At 43.8% G+C, this 14,895-nt stretch overlaps 1 long non-coding RNA gene across 2 annotated transcripts in view; it reads left to right on the top strand.

The window, feature by feature from the left end:
• LOC117284030 overlaps positions 1-14,895 on the top strand; it is a 106,605-nt gene that overhangs the window by 35,314 nt on the left and 56,396 nt on the right. The window lies entirely within an intron of this gene.

The raw sequence follows: 14,895 nt of genomic DNA, 5'->3' as shown, positions 1-14,895 counted from the left end.
TTAGACCCCAGCCATAACAGACTTCATGTTCTAAAATTTCATGTTAATTCACAAGGTTTTTCCTTGGTGATATACTGAACTGTTCCAAAGTCCTCAATGGACCCCTGATGTCATAAGGACAGAGCTGTGCTTTACAAGGTCTTAGAAGGCCCATGAATTTAAAAGGGGGGACAAGAAAGAGAGTGGAAATATTTTTAGCCACAGTATGTTCTAAGGGAAGAATGGTGCTGCACTAGTTCTTAGAAGGTCTGAGAATTTGAAAGGGCAGAAGGGAGAGTGCAGAGAAATTCAATGCTCCCTGTCTTCCGGTATTCATAGCCTTCTACACCCCCTCCACACCGTGCCAAGATCAGCCTGTGTGACCAACAGATTATAGCGAAAGTGAAGTGGGGCCAGGGATTCAGCTCAGTGGTTCTGCCACCTGCCTCTCAAGCACAAGGGCCCGAGTTTGATCCCCCATACAAAACGAAAACAAAGCAAAAGCAACTCTCCTTATTCTATAGCGAAAGTGATGATGTCATTTCCAAGAGTAAGACAAGAAAAGTCACTGCAGTTGTATGCTGGATGCTGTCTTTCTGTGATGCATCACTCTAGAGGAAGGCAGCTGCCTTGGAAACATCCCACAGAGGCCTGTGTGGAGAGGAACTAACACCTCTGACCACTGGTCAGTGAGGGACTTCATCAGTAACCATGTGAAGGACACCCTGGTCCTGGTCAAGCCTTGGTCTATTACAGCCCAGCCTACGATCTTGGTGTCAGCTTCCTGAAAGGTCCTGACCAGAGCACCTGGCCAAGTCACTCCTGGGCTCCCCAGTCAGCCCTCAGAGAATACACAACACAATAAATTTTGGTTGTGGTAAGCTGGTAAACTTTGAAGTAATTTACAGTGCAGCAATAAATCACATTTACTAGGAGACACTTAATGACATGATTGGATTTTTTTTTTTTTGGTACCGGGGATTGAACTTGGGTCCTTGTGCTTGCAAGGCAGGCCACCAAACCTCTGAGCTAAATCCCTGGCATGATTGGATTTTTTATGGAAAAGTGAATAAAATGCTAAGTTCCCAGAAAACAGTGAAAGACCGGTAACTTTGTAAGATCAGAACACTGCAGGAGAATGCTTTTTGTGAAACATGTACAGAAATATACAGGGTAGAAGGTACAAGTACCCTACATACACTCCTCAGAAGAGACTAGTGATATTAGTTTGGCTTTTATCTTTTCAGTTCTTTTTCTAATTAATTATAATCACATACATAATTGGAATACACACCTAATTGGAAAATCTGATTTACGTGCTGTGTGCTCTTTGACAAATTTATTTTTATCATTAAGAATATATCATAGCTTCTTCCCATGCCAATAGGCTTGGCTCCAATTTAATTGTTCTAAAAGATACATTATGTCCCACACTGTGGTGCTCTATAATTTATTTAGATGTTGCTTCATCTGTATTAATTTCTAATATTTTATTAATTAATGTACTTTTCCATTATACACCGTCACAATACACAGCGTTTAGCACAAGCACGAATATTTCTGCAGGATAAATTTCTAGAAGCAGAATTGAAGGCTGAAAGGAGAGGAGATTTAAAATCCTGGTGGATAATGTCTAATTGCCCTTCACCAATATTACTCTTATTTCTTTTGCCACTAATATAGCCCCACATCCTTGTATCAGGTAATTAAAAATGTTTTGGTAATTTGATGGGCAAACATTTGCAGCTTGTTTATATTTATATATTTCTGATTTCTGATAAGAAATCCACAATCACTTGAATTATTCTGCCTTAAGTAATATGTCATCTTTCTCAATACTTGCAAATATTTTCTTTGTCTTAGTTTTCAGCAGTTGGGGTTATGATGAATCTGGATATGGAGTTTGGATTTATAATTTTTGGAGTTCACTAAGTTTCTTGAATTTAGGAATTCATGTCCTTTGTCAAATTTAGGGAATTTTGAGTCAAATTTTCTTTCAAGTTTTTTTCTGTTCTGAATTATTTTTTCTCCTTTTCTAACACAAATATTAGCAGTTTTGGTATTTTTCATAGATCCCTGAGGATATGTTTTATATATATTATATATATCTATATATATATATAGATATATACATATAAATATATGTATATATATATTATATATATATAGATATATATAATATTATTTTTTAGTTCTAAAACTTACATTTGGATCTTCTTTGTACTTTCTATTTCTCTGTTGAGACTTTCTATGTTTCCATTCATTTTAAAAGTGTTCTCTTTTCTTGGACTATTTTATAAAAGCTATTTAAATTTTTTTTTGTCAGAAGATCTCCACTCTCTCAGTAGCGACATCTGCTAATTGTTTTTATGTGAGTTGAGATTTAATGATTGTTTATGCACTAAGTCCTCAAGGTAGGAAAAAAAAAAACACTCTAAAGAATGTCTACATCTTAATTCCCTGAACCTGTGACCATGTTATATTATGGGACAAAAAAGGAATTAAGTCTGCAAGTGCTGACCTTGAGATGGGAAGAGTAGATCTCATTATCCAGGTGGGCCTCATACAAACACAAGCAACTTCAAAAGGAGAGAAGTGGCTGTGGAGGTAGATGTGACACCAGAAGGTCACAGAGATGTTATGTTGCTTGCTTTAGAGAAGGAGGAAGGGGTCCATGAGACAAGGAATGTAGCGGGTCCCTAGAAGCTAGAGAAGGCGAGGAAACAGATCCTCTCCTAGAGCCTCTGGCAAGAAGAATCCTTGCCACCACCTGGACTTGTACCTGGTGAGACGGACTTTGAACTTTTAACCCAGAGAACTATGAAAAATTAAAGCCCTAAATTTGTGATATTTATTCCAGCAGCAACAGATAACTAATACACTGAGTAATTTTGGATGGTATTCTGAGTGGTTTGAATACTCTATGATGAGACTCTGGGTTTTGTTTACATCTTATCTGAGTATTGTTCTTTATGTTGTAATAGGCAATCAGCCTGGACTGATTCAGGTTGAAAATTCTGCCAGCCTTCAGTGGGTTGTGGTTTTAATGTCATTTTTGTTTTCCAAGGCTTTGCAGCTACTCAAACCTTTCCCATGTGGGTGCCACTGGGGACCAGTCTGGCCTTGATAGGGGAGGGGTGTCTGTTTGTGTTTTTTGTTGGTTTTTTTTTGTTCCAGGGCTCAAACTTGGGACCTGGCACCACTGAGCTACGTCCCCAGCCTGGGGTGTCTGTTCTTGGTTCTTTTGGCACAGACTTTGGTGTGCTGTCGGAGAGCAGGCGCCCACACACACAGCGCAGAATTGAGCTCAGGCACCTGTGCAGCTTTCCCAAGTCCCTTTCTGTGCTCTCCCTCACTCTTTCCGGTATCCTTTCCAGTCCCATGACTTCCCAGGTCCTCATGGCCAGGGAACTAGTGCTCTGTTTGCCTGCTGCCCAGGGTCACTACATTTGGGGCTGAATGGTGGGAGACAGAGAGAGGAATAAAAGGATGAGGGTTTCTCCCATTCTCATGGGTCCAAGGCTCCTCTGGGCAGAGTGGAAGTGTTCTCTATGGGTTTCTGCCACCACGCTGTCGCTGCCCCCGCTCCAGGTGCCGCAGGGCTGCCAGGAGTCAGAGTAAGAGAGAATGGAGAGGAGACAGTAGAAGAAAAAAGGAAAAGGAAAAGGAAAACCCATGCAGTAGTCGTTTATGCTTTCTGCAGTTAACTGCTCCCTCAGCTGGAATGCAAGGTCTCTGTGTCCCTCCTGGAGCTCACTTCCAAAGTTTGGGGCGGCGGGTGGAGAATGGATGGATGGTCACTTCCTGCTGTTTGAACAGCACTTGGAGTTCTGGTCTTCTTCTCCAGCCCTCTTGCTATGGCTCGCTTGCCCGGGATGCTGGAGGAATCTGCGCAGGTTTACTTGCTGCTATTCCGCGTTGAGATAGGGTGGGATGAGTGAGCTGTGTGTCCCTGGGAACTGGGAGCCCCTGCCTCTCCTCCTGGCAGCTGCTTATCCTTCTTGTAGCGAGGCCGTCCCTGCAGCCCTTCAGTGAGAATAGGTCCGAGCTCACCATGAATAAATCATAGTGGAGCAACATCATCATGAGTGTCACTCTCCTGTTCTTGCCTGCTGTCAGGCGTTCATTAGCTAGGCTACTCAGAGGTCAGACTCGGCCCGAATATCCCTGCGGAAGGAATTGCAAACAGTTTAATGCAGTATTATAAGCAGCAAAAGGATCTGCCAAGGATGGCTCAGTTCTCCCTTTGAATGAGAACCACGAAAGTGTGTTATTATACTTTAACATTTAAGCCCATTAGCTGCAACAGACTCTTGACATTCTTATATCAATCTCTCACCCCTCTTGGGGAGCTAGTGAAATTTTTAGACAGTGTAGCTCAGAAAATGTGCTCGAGGGAGTGGTGTCCGCTCGCCTGCTGCTACAGGTCTCCCTGGACTTTGGGAAAGGCTTCGTAGCCTAGGTTCCTTATTGTCATTTGGGAAAGATTGAAATCACTGCTGGATTCAAAGTCCAGTGATTGTATTTCCAGGGAGGTTTTCCTCTGTCCTCTATGCTCTGAGAAGTGCTGGGGCTTCATTTTAGAGGTGTCTTTTCCCTGGTTTGCTTAATACGGATGCTCGTTTCCCAACTATCTCTCTGTGTTTTCTGCTCCTCTGTGGTTGCTCTGTGGAAGAAGAATGTCTTTTAAACTTCTTTAGTAGGAACAGTAACTTCTGAACTAAAAACAGCTTCCTCCCACTGGGCAGAAAGAAGGGGCCAGGATACTTCTGCTACCAGTCAGCATTCCTATGGGATCATCCTCACCCACTTGTCCTGTGGGCCACAGCTTACCCAACAGTGCTATGCATTAGAATCCTCTGAAGATCTTGATCAAATACACATTCGGATTTTGCCATGATTCTGCATTTCTAATATGTTCTCCAGTGAGACCCATACCGCAGAGTCAAGCACAGACGGGTACAGAACATTTTTCAATTGCCTGTTAAGAGCTTTACTACACTAATGGAAGTGTTTTCAGCTTTAGTTCTAATTTAGTGGGGTTTTTTGGAAGAAGATATGGGAATGTCACACCTTTTTAAAATGCTTCTAAATTCTTCTGAGTCATTGCTTCAGTTGGTTCCTTGAGAAGCAGACTCTGAAATAAAGATCAGCACGAAAGAAGGTATAGGAAGAGCCTCCTGGGATTCCCACTGCTGGAAGAGGAGGGTGGAGCAGCTGAGCTGTGACAGTCTCCCTCTAACGCAAGGATGCCACTCCGTGATTGTCGTGGGTGCAGGTTCAAGGGGCTGAATCCTTATAATCCAACTCCCGCCTGTCATCAGGTGCAGGCTGCCCCACAAGACAATGCCTGCAGCCTGGGCACTTCCTGTCCAGATCCCACAGTGGAGGCTATTTGTAGGCAGTGTGTCCAGCACCTGAAGGGTCCCTGGTGGAACATCACAGGGCGCACGCCTTTGTGGACCCCATCTCCAGCATCCCCCCTGCTCGTGTGTTAGCCTGCAGCCCTCCTCTGCTTCTTCAGGCTGAAATGAACATCCTTAAATATAATCCCCTCTCATCACCTTGGCCTAGTTGCCAACTAATTGTCAGCTAGTGTCGATTCAAGCCTCTAGGTGGATGGTTTGCATTTTTAAGAATTTCTAGGATAGAAATTCAGCACCAAAAACTTCCATTCTAGGTTTGCTCCTAGATTCCTGCAACATTAGAGGTTCTGATGGCAAAAGAGAATCTCCGCCTGAGGCTGAGGACGGAACTGAGGCCTGAAAAGAGAAGGACTCTTTCTCCTGGAACTAACAAAGGCCTCGCCAAGTATGAAAACTCCATTAAAAGAAGCACAGAGCTAGGGGTGTAGCTCAGGGGTGCAGTGCTTACCTAGTGTGTGTGCATGAGGCCTTGGGTTCCGTTCCCAGAAGTGGAAAAGGGAGAGAACTGGAAGAGCGGGGAGAAAGGAGAAGACAAAGGAAGGTGAAGGAATAAAAAAGTCAAATTGTGGGGGAGTGAAAGCAGGCATAGCCTGGGACAGGCTGTTTAATGATTTAAACATCTACCTTACAGATTGTGTAATGTGAACTTTAACCTCTGCTAAATAGCTTCTACCCTGAAAGTCCTTCACACTTTAGTACAAATAGTTGTACAGTTGAATGGCTCATGTGTGCTTGATGACTGCAAGGCAAGGGGCTGGGGCTACTGGGAGAGGAAGGGAAAAGGGGCAGGAATTCCTGGGGCAGGGTGTGTGGAGCCATCTGTCCTGTTTAAATGCTCCAGACAGTGGTGGCAGAGAGAGCCCAACAAAAACGGCAGAAGGAAGCACTGATGGTGGCCTGGCAGCTCGTTGGGCGACGGTGCCCACTGTTGCCTCCATGTAGCACACTTCCTTGTGTCTCCTGGCCATGCTGAGCTATGACACTTGGGGAGCAAAGCTTCCTGCAAGAGGTCGAGTCTGGAGCCAGAACACTGGGAAATCTCTGCGTAAAGGAAATGAGGCCAAAGAGTATGAGGTGTGGGTAAAGAACCCGATGCCGTGAGCTGACCCAGAGCTAGAACAGAGGCAGGAACAAGAAAGAAACACTTCACAGTGTAGCAGAGGCCCCTTAGGCTGGGGAGAGAGGGTGCGGTTTAACTCTGAGAGTGCTCAATTTAACTCTGATGGACAAGTTGAAGAAAATACAAGAGGAGTAACAAAAAAAATTACCTCAGTTGTATTTTCTCACTGGGATGGTTCCAAGACCACAGTCACTGAGTGTTAACTATTCAGCTACTGCTATCCCTTGCCTGTTCCCAGTGGCACCAGAATTTTCCATAGGCTCAGTGGAAATGGCATCTTGGTCTCATCTTTGTCTGCAACTATGTTAATATTTGGGCGGTCACCAAAGGCATTTTGTAAGGGTTGGGCTGGCAGAGAATCACCTCCTGCAGGTAGCAGTGGTGGGAAGTGCACAGTATCTGGCAGACAGAAGAGCCAGCTCTCACCCTGGCCAATCTCCTGTGACCTTGACCACCTCCCCAGAAAGGTTCACCTGGTAGCTGATTGCACACCAGCAGAAACCTATGCGCAGGGAGGTGCACAGAAAATGCCCAGTCCAAACAAAGCGATACAAATCATCGAATGGATATAGACCCACACCCTGAAGGATTAGCTATGCCCAGCCCTTGATTTACAGGAAAGTTTATTTTGGCAAAAAAGGAAGAAAGAATCCAGATGCGTTGATCTAGTACAAAATATCTTTCATAATGCCAGGCCCCATAATTATCCTTCCTCCTTTTCCCTTTCACTAGATGACTTCAGGCTACTTTTTTTTTTTTTCACAATAGCTGCCTAAATGTAAAGAGGAAAGATGAACTAGATTTATAGAGAAACTATTATATACTTTAGATATGAATCTAACTTAATGCTTGCATCATCGCATTTGAGAATGTTCAGAAGCCCGAGGTGGGGAAGGCTGCCAAACGTGGGATCTTGTTTATTTGTGGTGGTTTGGCCAAATCCAGAATGATGGGCTTGGCAGCATGAAATAAGGTCGGTGTTGGCGCCTTTTTTGTCTCTGAGGGAAATCCAGAGAGAAAAGGTATACTTGTCAGGGCTGGTGATTTTCAAGCCCAGCTCTGTTTCACAGCAAAATCTTATCCTCTACTGATTTTCAACTCTTACTGTACGTGCATATCACCAAAGGAACTTTGGAAAATGCCAAGGCTTGGTTTACCTTAGACCAAATTGGTCATTCTCTAGAGGCACAGGTACCCTCTCTAAGCAGTTCTAATGCATCCAGGGCTCAGGATGGCCAGGCTTCCAGCCCTGTGATTGCTGCCAGCTCACCCCAAAATGTCCCAGTCCTTCCCTCCTATCTGTAGACACAACAATGAGAGAGATGTTTGAAAGCCCAAGGATCATCAGTTTCCACCCAATGTGCACAGAAAAACCCAAGTAGGTTTCTGTGTTAGCTGTATCTGAAGATTTGAAGGATAGCATTTGAATTGCCCTATAAGCAAAACAGCAGGGTGGAGGGATGTTTTCTAATTGCTTTGCAATTGTTATATGATATACAGTAGTAGGAAAAATATTGTACCTGGAGCCATAAACACGGGCTCTTATGTCTCTCTGCTGGCTACCTAACTTTGATGTATGAGGGAAATCTCATTCAATTCCCTTACTTGTAGAATGTGGGTGTAGGATTTGATGGTATCTGAATTTCCTTCCATTAATCTACCACAGAGATTATGACTTTGCTACTGTTTCAAAGCCTTGCAACATCCTAGAAGATGGCGGAGTCATTTAAGTAGAATTTACCTTAAACATGCTTTTTTTTTATCTCCTTATAGAAGAAAAAGTGTTGAAACCATGGAAGATTGTGTTGTTTTCCTGAATAAAAGTGAGACCAAGGTGCTTTCCCTCCTCTGCTCCTCTTTCATATCCCTTTCAAGAACAGGCAGTTTAGAGTCATCGCCAGCTCCGATGTTAACTATAGGTCCCTTCGGTGACATGTGTGACTTTGATTTTTAATTATTCAGGAGTGGCAAGTAGAGAACTGAAAGTGACACAAGATACTTGGAAATCTCTCTTTTTTCCAAATCAGAATGCATTCTTTTGTTTTTTTTTTTTTTTAGTGTGTTAAAGACATGTTTTCCCCAGAGAAGATTCACAGCGCAATGGTATAAGTCTGTAATTTAGGCATGATTCTTACTTTGTGGTGGTGGATATTAGAGGGAACCTAAGAACACAGCTCAACACAGGCCGTACCTGTTCTGGGACTTATACAAAGTCAGGTACCCAGAGACCTACCAACAGCGGCTGTCCCAGGACAGGATCTGCTAGTGGACTAAAGGAACCGTTTCAACCTCTTATCAGAGAGGCCTGCTAGGCACAGGGAGTAGGGGTTGTGTTGTGGCCACCAGTCAATGTGCCGGACTCTGCTGCAGGGTGAACTGTGCTGTCTGTTGGACCTGATCATACACAGAGATGGAGCTGGGAGCACACGGAGTGACACCGGCTAACCCAGCCTCTCCACACTGAGCCCAGCGAAGTCGAGGGTCCTGGAGATGTCCTGGAGGAGGCCTCAGAAGGGCCAGGAGGTGCTCAGCCAGGATGGGCAGTAGAGCAGCCTTATGCTGCTGCAGCCCAGAGGCTGTGTTTCTGCCTCTGGCCCATTGTAGATTTTCTTTGTGAAAGTGACACACAGGAAGCAGCACAAAAAGCAAGTGACGTGAATTCTTCCCTAACCCAGACAGTAATAACCAGCATCTGCTCCTGAGAAGCACAACTCTCTGTTGACCTACAGAACCCACGGTAAAGGGACTTCTGAAACAGAGTCCTCACCTCAGCAAGGAGCGGGTGACACCCAAACAGGCCCTGACAAACGAGCCTTTCTTATTATTTGGGCCTCCAAGTTCAGCTGCTGATGACAGATGGGGCCTATACCATCCCAGGCAACTGGGACAAAATGAACATGGAGAAGCCAAGATTTAGCTTGAGCTCCTACTCACACCCTCCCTGCTTTTCAGAGCGCACAAAAGACAAGGCTTTTTTGTCTTCCTTGTCTCTTTCTAGATCACCGCTTTGAAAAGCGTCTCTCAAGGCCCTCTCAAAGCCCAGAGCTAAAGGCTCCAAATTCCAAGAAGTAATCAAAATAGAGATGCATTCCTGTGGACAGTTTATAGGTACCACATCTGAGAATAGAATGTTCCACTGTCAGGTATTTAAGAGCCTGGACTCCATGGCTCCAAGCCAGCCCAGGTGGTTCCTGCGAGCTGGACAAACCATTCCTATCTCGAGGAAGACTTTTTGGCCCATTTCAGTTCTATTTCAACAGTTGGGTGGTTTTAGATCCGCTTCCCGTTACCCCCTCCAGCCACAATAAAGATAGGGTACGCGATCAGATTTCTACCTGTACACCGTGTTCTTCCCATCTGGGCACTGTGTTTTCATTCCCTCTGATTAAATACTTCCTGTGCTTGCCTCACCTGTGACAATCCTATCAAAGCCTCTGTCACCTTCCTAAATTTCCAGCCCTCAGCGTGGATCTCTGGGAAATCAGGACTGGGGTTTTTTCTTGAAAGAGTTAAGCTCTTGTTTCATTTTCCTGAGAACACATCTTTGAAGGTAATGAAGGATCTGGAGGACTGTACACCCTGGTGCAGGGGTGCCCCATCTTTTGAATAATCTATTCTCTAAATGAGAGTGGATTCTCACGCAGGAACACAGAGCTAAATTCATTTTTTGTGGGAGAGAGAATGGAAAGTACATTTGAAATGTATCTGTAGGTATGGACGTTTACAAAGCTTGGCCTTCCTTCAGGGGAGACGCTTTTCCAAGGGGAGGGAGAACCTTGGGCCGTATCTAATGATATTCCCGCACAAGGTGGAGTGTCTCCTTCTCCCTGTGAGCTCCCTCCTTGCTCCTCCATTGTCCTGTCTCACCTAGAAAGAGCTCTGCCTCTCTTTTAGTTCTCTACATACCTCATCTTACCCTCCCTACGTTCTCAGGGCACTGGTGTCAGGTGATCCTGAGTACTTAGAAATCTGCTTCAAGAAAGGCAGGTCCTCAGGACCACCAGATGCAGGATCTTGCTGGTTTGTGGTGGCTTGGCCAAGCCTTTAGTGATAGGTTTGCCAGGATGAAATAAAAGTCGTGTTGGTGTCTTGTTTTTCTAAAGGAAGAGGAAGGGACAGCATTTATTTTTATAGTGACTCATGGTTCACTATATCTTTCTGTCTGTGGGTGATACCTGAGCATGGCAAATTCAAGAAACTCACTCATGCAAAATTTCTTTGAGAAGAGATTTCTTTAAAGGATGACTGATTGGGGTACTTGCTTCTCTGGTGATTTTTGGCAACTGACAAGGAAGGCAGTGATGGGATCCCACTTACTCCCCAAAACAACATAGCACTGGCACAAAATCAGGCAAGTAGACCATGGAGTATAGGAGAAAACAGAAACAACTTCATACACCTTCAGCAAGAAGGGGCCAGGAGCAGACACTGAAGAAAAATACAGCCTGTAACAAGTGGTTCTGGGAAAACTGGATCCCTAGCTCTCACCCTGTACTAAAACCAAATCAAAATGGTTACAGAGCTAAATACAGTAATGCCTCGGCTCATGAATGCTTCTGTTTTCAAACAATTGTCAAACAAAAGCGTTTAGCAAAATGTTTCTTCCATTTGCAAATTCCACACTGGAACAAACACAACCAGTGCCATCTTTCTCATAATCAAAAGACAAATTAAGTTTGTAAACCGAGGTGCCACTGTATAAAACCAGAAATGACGGAAGATAATATAGGGAGAAACAATGTCCAGTTAATTCCCATTCTAGAACAGTATGTTTACCGAAGGGATGTCCAGTTGGTTTCCACGCACTTGATAGAAAGTTGTTTTCCTCTGAGGTAACCCCTCCAGCATTGCTCCTCTTCATGGACCAGGCAACTCCAAGCACTTGAGCTTCGCAAGTCTTGGGGCTCCTCAGAATCAGCTCGGGAGACCACTGAAACTTTCGGATAGCTGGGGCCACCCCAGGAGATTCAGGTTCAGGAGCCAAGCAAGGAGCCTGGAAAGTCAAATTTACAATAAGCCCCTAGGTCTCTTTACCTATGACCCCAGTTTCTTTATTACGAAACTGGGATAATGACACTTACTTTGCAAGGCTGCTGGGCAGATTAGAAAAAGATGAAAAACAGGAATACGGTCACAGTACAAAGCCCGGAATTGAAATTTCTTAACTAATTCCCACACTGGGGCTGTAACAGTGAGAAGGGCTCGAAGGTTTCCAGAGATGACACCAGAGCAATGCTGAAGAAGCAACAGAAACAGCAAGGCATCTACAGGGAGAAAGCAGTGGGGAAGAAGGAAGGGGACATTGTTCCTGAAGTAAAGAAATATTGTGCACCAAAACCGTACAGCAGCTAACTGCAAGAGGTGCCAGGAGCTGCACTTGGCCGAAGCCCGCGGTGGGTCACATGCGCACGTGCAGGGCCTTGTTGACAAGGGGCCTTCTGTGTTATGCTAAGGCATTTCGGTGCTGTTTGGAAGAAAATGGAAAACCATCTGATGTTTTTAAAGTTTGTGTCTTGAGTTGATTGTGGTGCAAACTACTAAGGACTCAGAAGAACCCGTTCCTGGGGAAGCAGATAAAGAGTTAAACGCCGGACATGTTAAATTCAAGGCATCCACAAGTCACCCACATAGTGACACCAGGGAATGGCTGAATATGTGGACATAGATGTTCTAGGTGTAGTGATGGTGAACCTTTTAGAGCTTTCCGTGATAAGCAATAGCCTCCCATGGCACTTGTGCCTTAGATTCTATACCACTGTCTTGACCCAGCAAAGTAGATGACTTGAGTACCTAGGTAGAAGTTATGGCCACAGAAGTAGATAGAGTGGGCCCAGGAGGATATATAAATAGGCCAACCCGAGACAAGACCAGAGGACAGAACTCTGAAGAGTCACAGTACCCAAGAGCCCAAGTCAATGCAGACAATGAGACAGAAGATGAGCAAGGCTGTATTGAATGAATGTACCACTTTCCCCAAATGAATCACACCATTCTGCATTACCAATATGCTGTAATAAAAATGTTTTGTTTTTCTGAAAACAGGCTAGGGATGCAGGTCAGTCCTCCTTGAATCCTACTCAGTATAAGGGTAGAAAGAGAGTTCTATGGACGAGAATGAGCTCAAAAATGAAAGTTAAAAATTTTTGGAAGTGATTTCACTGCACTGAGTAAAACAGTGATCCAGGAATTTAATTGGCTAAGTACAATGTATGATTGAAAAGTCTTTTCCAGCAGGAATCTGTTAGACGGTTTGTTTTTTTCCTCTCGTGCTTGTAAAAATGGAATCAAAGTGTCCCCAGAATAAAACCATCTTTTGTGTGGGAACAAAAGAAAGAAATTAACTGGAGACTAAACCATAATGTGTGGTTATTCAGGCAATGCAAATATAAGCAAATGCACTGCTGCGCTTTAGGGAACTCCTCTTCGAAACCATGACTATAGAAGAAATATAAGCTTGTTTTGCTGATAATTTAGTCTCCCGAAAAGATCCTTGGGAAAAAATGAACAGAGAGTAGATTGTTCCAAGTAGGTGTCATTGTTTTCCCCACCCAGATTTTTCTTTTCTCTTGGTCCAGCAAGTGTCTCATTCCCTAGTTTAGGATTATAGAGATGAATGACTAGAATTTAAGATGATAGTTTCTCAGGAGGATTTATTATTGTTCCTAGTTTCTTGAAGTTGGGAGTTTTTCAGTCCCCAAGGCATGCATGTATCTCTCAAGGTGAAATTTCAGTCCTGTGAGGAACATGGAGGGTGCAGTCTTGATGTGAAAAGGTGACCTCTTGTTCATCAATTTATAGAACCAAGAAGTGCGTAACTCAGAGTATGTTAGGAAGTATTTCTGTGGGGTCCTTAACCACCACCACTGCTGGTGAAAATAATAATAGTAATAGCTGCTTTTATTTAAGCATAATTTTATAGATAAGGGAACTAAGATTTAGAGAGGAAAAGTAATTTTCCCAAATTATATTCTTGGATTATTAACAGAGTTTTGCATACAATTCAGGAAGAACTTGGGTGGGAAAAATATCCCCTCTCTGCATTAACCTGTAATAATTAGAGAAAGAGTCCAACTAACTCTTGTGTTCCTTTCAGTCATGAAAGGAAGACATAACCCACGGTAGTCATAGTATTCATATTTCTGTCAGTAATAGGAATGGTGGTAATTTTATATAATATTACAGTTGTTAATATCTTGAAATATTATTCACACCCATCGTTATGTCAAATTTTGGGGGACTTATTAAATCTGCCTCTAAACTTCATTATATAATGCAGTAATAGAGAAGCAGAAATATTAGTATAGCGTTTTTTTTGGTGGTGGTGGTGAACACAGGAAGTTTCACATTCTAGGCGAGCACTGTCCCACGGAGCCACATCCCCAATCCTTTTTAAAACTTTAAGACAGTGTCTGGCTATGTAGCCCAGGCTGGGCACAAAGTTGTAATTCTCCTGTCTTAGTCTGCCATGTAACTGCATTGCAGTCAAGTGCCACCATGCCCTGGTCAGTATAGCATAGTTTTTAAACTAATCTGAGAACTTTTGACATTATTTCCATAACATTTTTTTTTCATTCTGTAATGTTGTGTATTTTACCTTATGCTTTAAACAAATTTAATACTAGGGTCAATCATTTGCTGGGGAGATGCATGATATTAAGAAAGGAGGGAGAGAAAGAGGGGGGGGAGAAGAGGAAGGAGGAGGAGGAAGAGGAGGAGGAGGAGAAGAAGAGGAAGCTACAGGCCCAGAGGGTGAGGAACTGGGAATCAGGAGGGACTCTAAAAATTGTCAAACTCTGGCTTAGTCCTTCAATCAAATCCAAAGTGCCTTGATGGTTTGAGAATAAATCCATGAGTTCCTTTTCCTATTACTGCCAACAGAGGGAATTAAAAATCATCAGCCACTTTTGTAATATTTATTGATGCCAATTATGTGTTGGTTTCTATCCCAGCATGGAAAGAGAAGATGATCAGTAATATTTATGGGGACATTATAATGTGAAGCTATTGACACAGGCAGTGAAAAGAAAGGAAGAAAATGACTGAGTTCTTTTCTAGGCAAACACAACCCAATAGGGCAAAATATGGGAACCCTAGATCCAGGCAAGGAACTTGCGGAAACAAAGGTGCAGTGGAAACTGGGTGGCATGGACTCCTCTGACAGCATGGGATGGCAAAGCCTAGGAGAGAGGGAATTGGCCAGGACCATGAGGACTAGGCAGGGAGGTGGATTTGTGACATGGGGGAAGGGCTCTAGCCATTCAGGAAGAGGCCGAGTGGTTTTGGGAGAACTATGTAAATAGCATATGTAAATGTCATACCCCTCACAGTGGCTTCCAACTCCTCCCAGAGTTTGGAGCCCACGGCCTCTCC

The sequence above is a fragment of the Fukomys damarensis genome, unplaced genomic scaffold (assembly GCF_012274545.1).
Source record: "Fukomys damarensis isolate Sample0158 unplaced genomic scaffold, DMR_v1.0_HiC HiC_scaffold_33, whole genome shotgun sequence".
Taxonomy (NCBI): Eukaryota; Metazoa; Chordata; class Mammalia; order Rodentia; family Bathyergidae; genus Fukomys; species Fukomys damarensis.
This window is presented reverse-complemented; position numbering and strand designations above follow the sequence as displayed.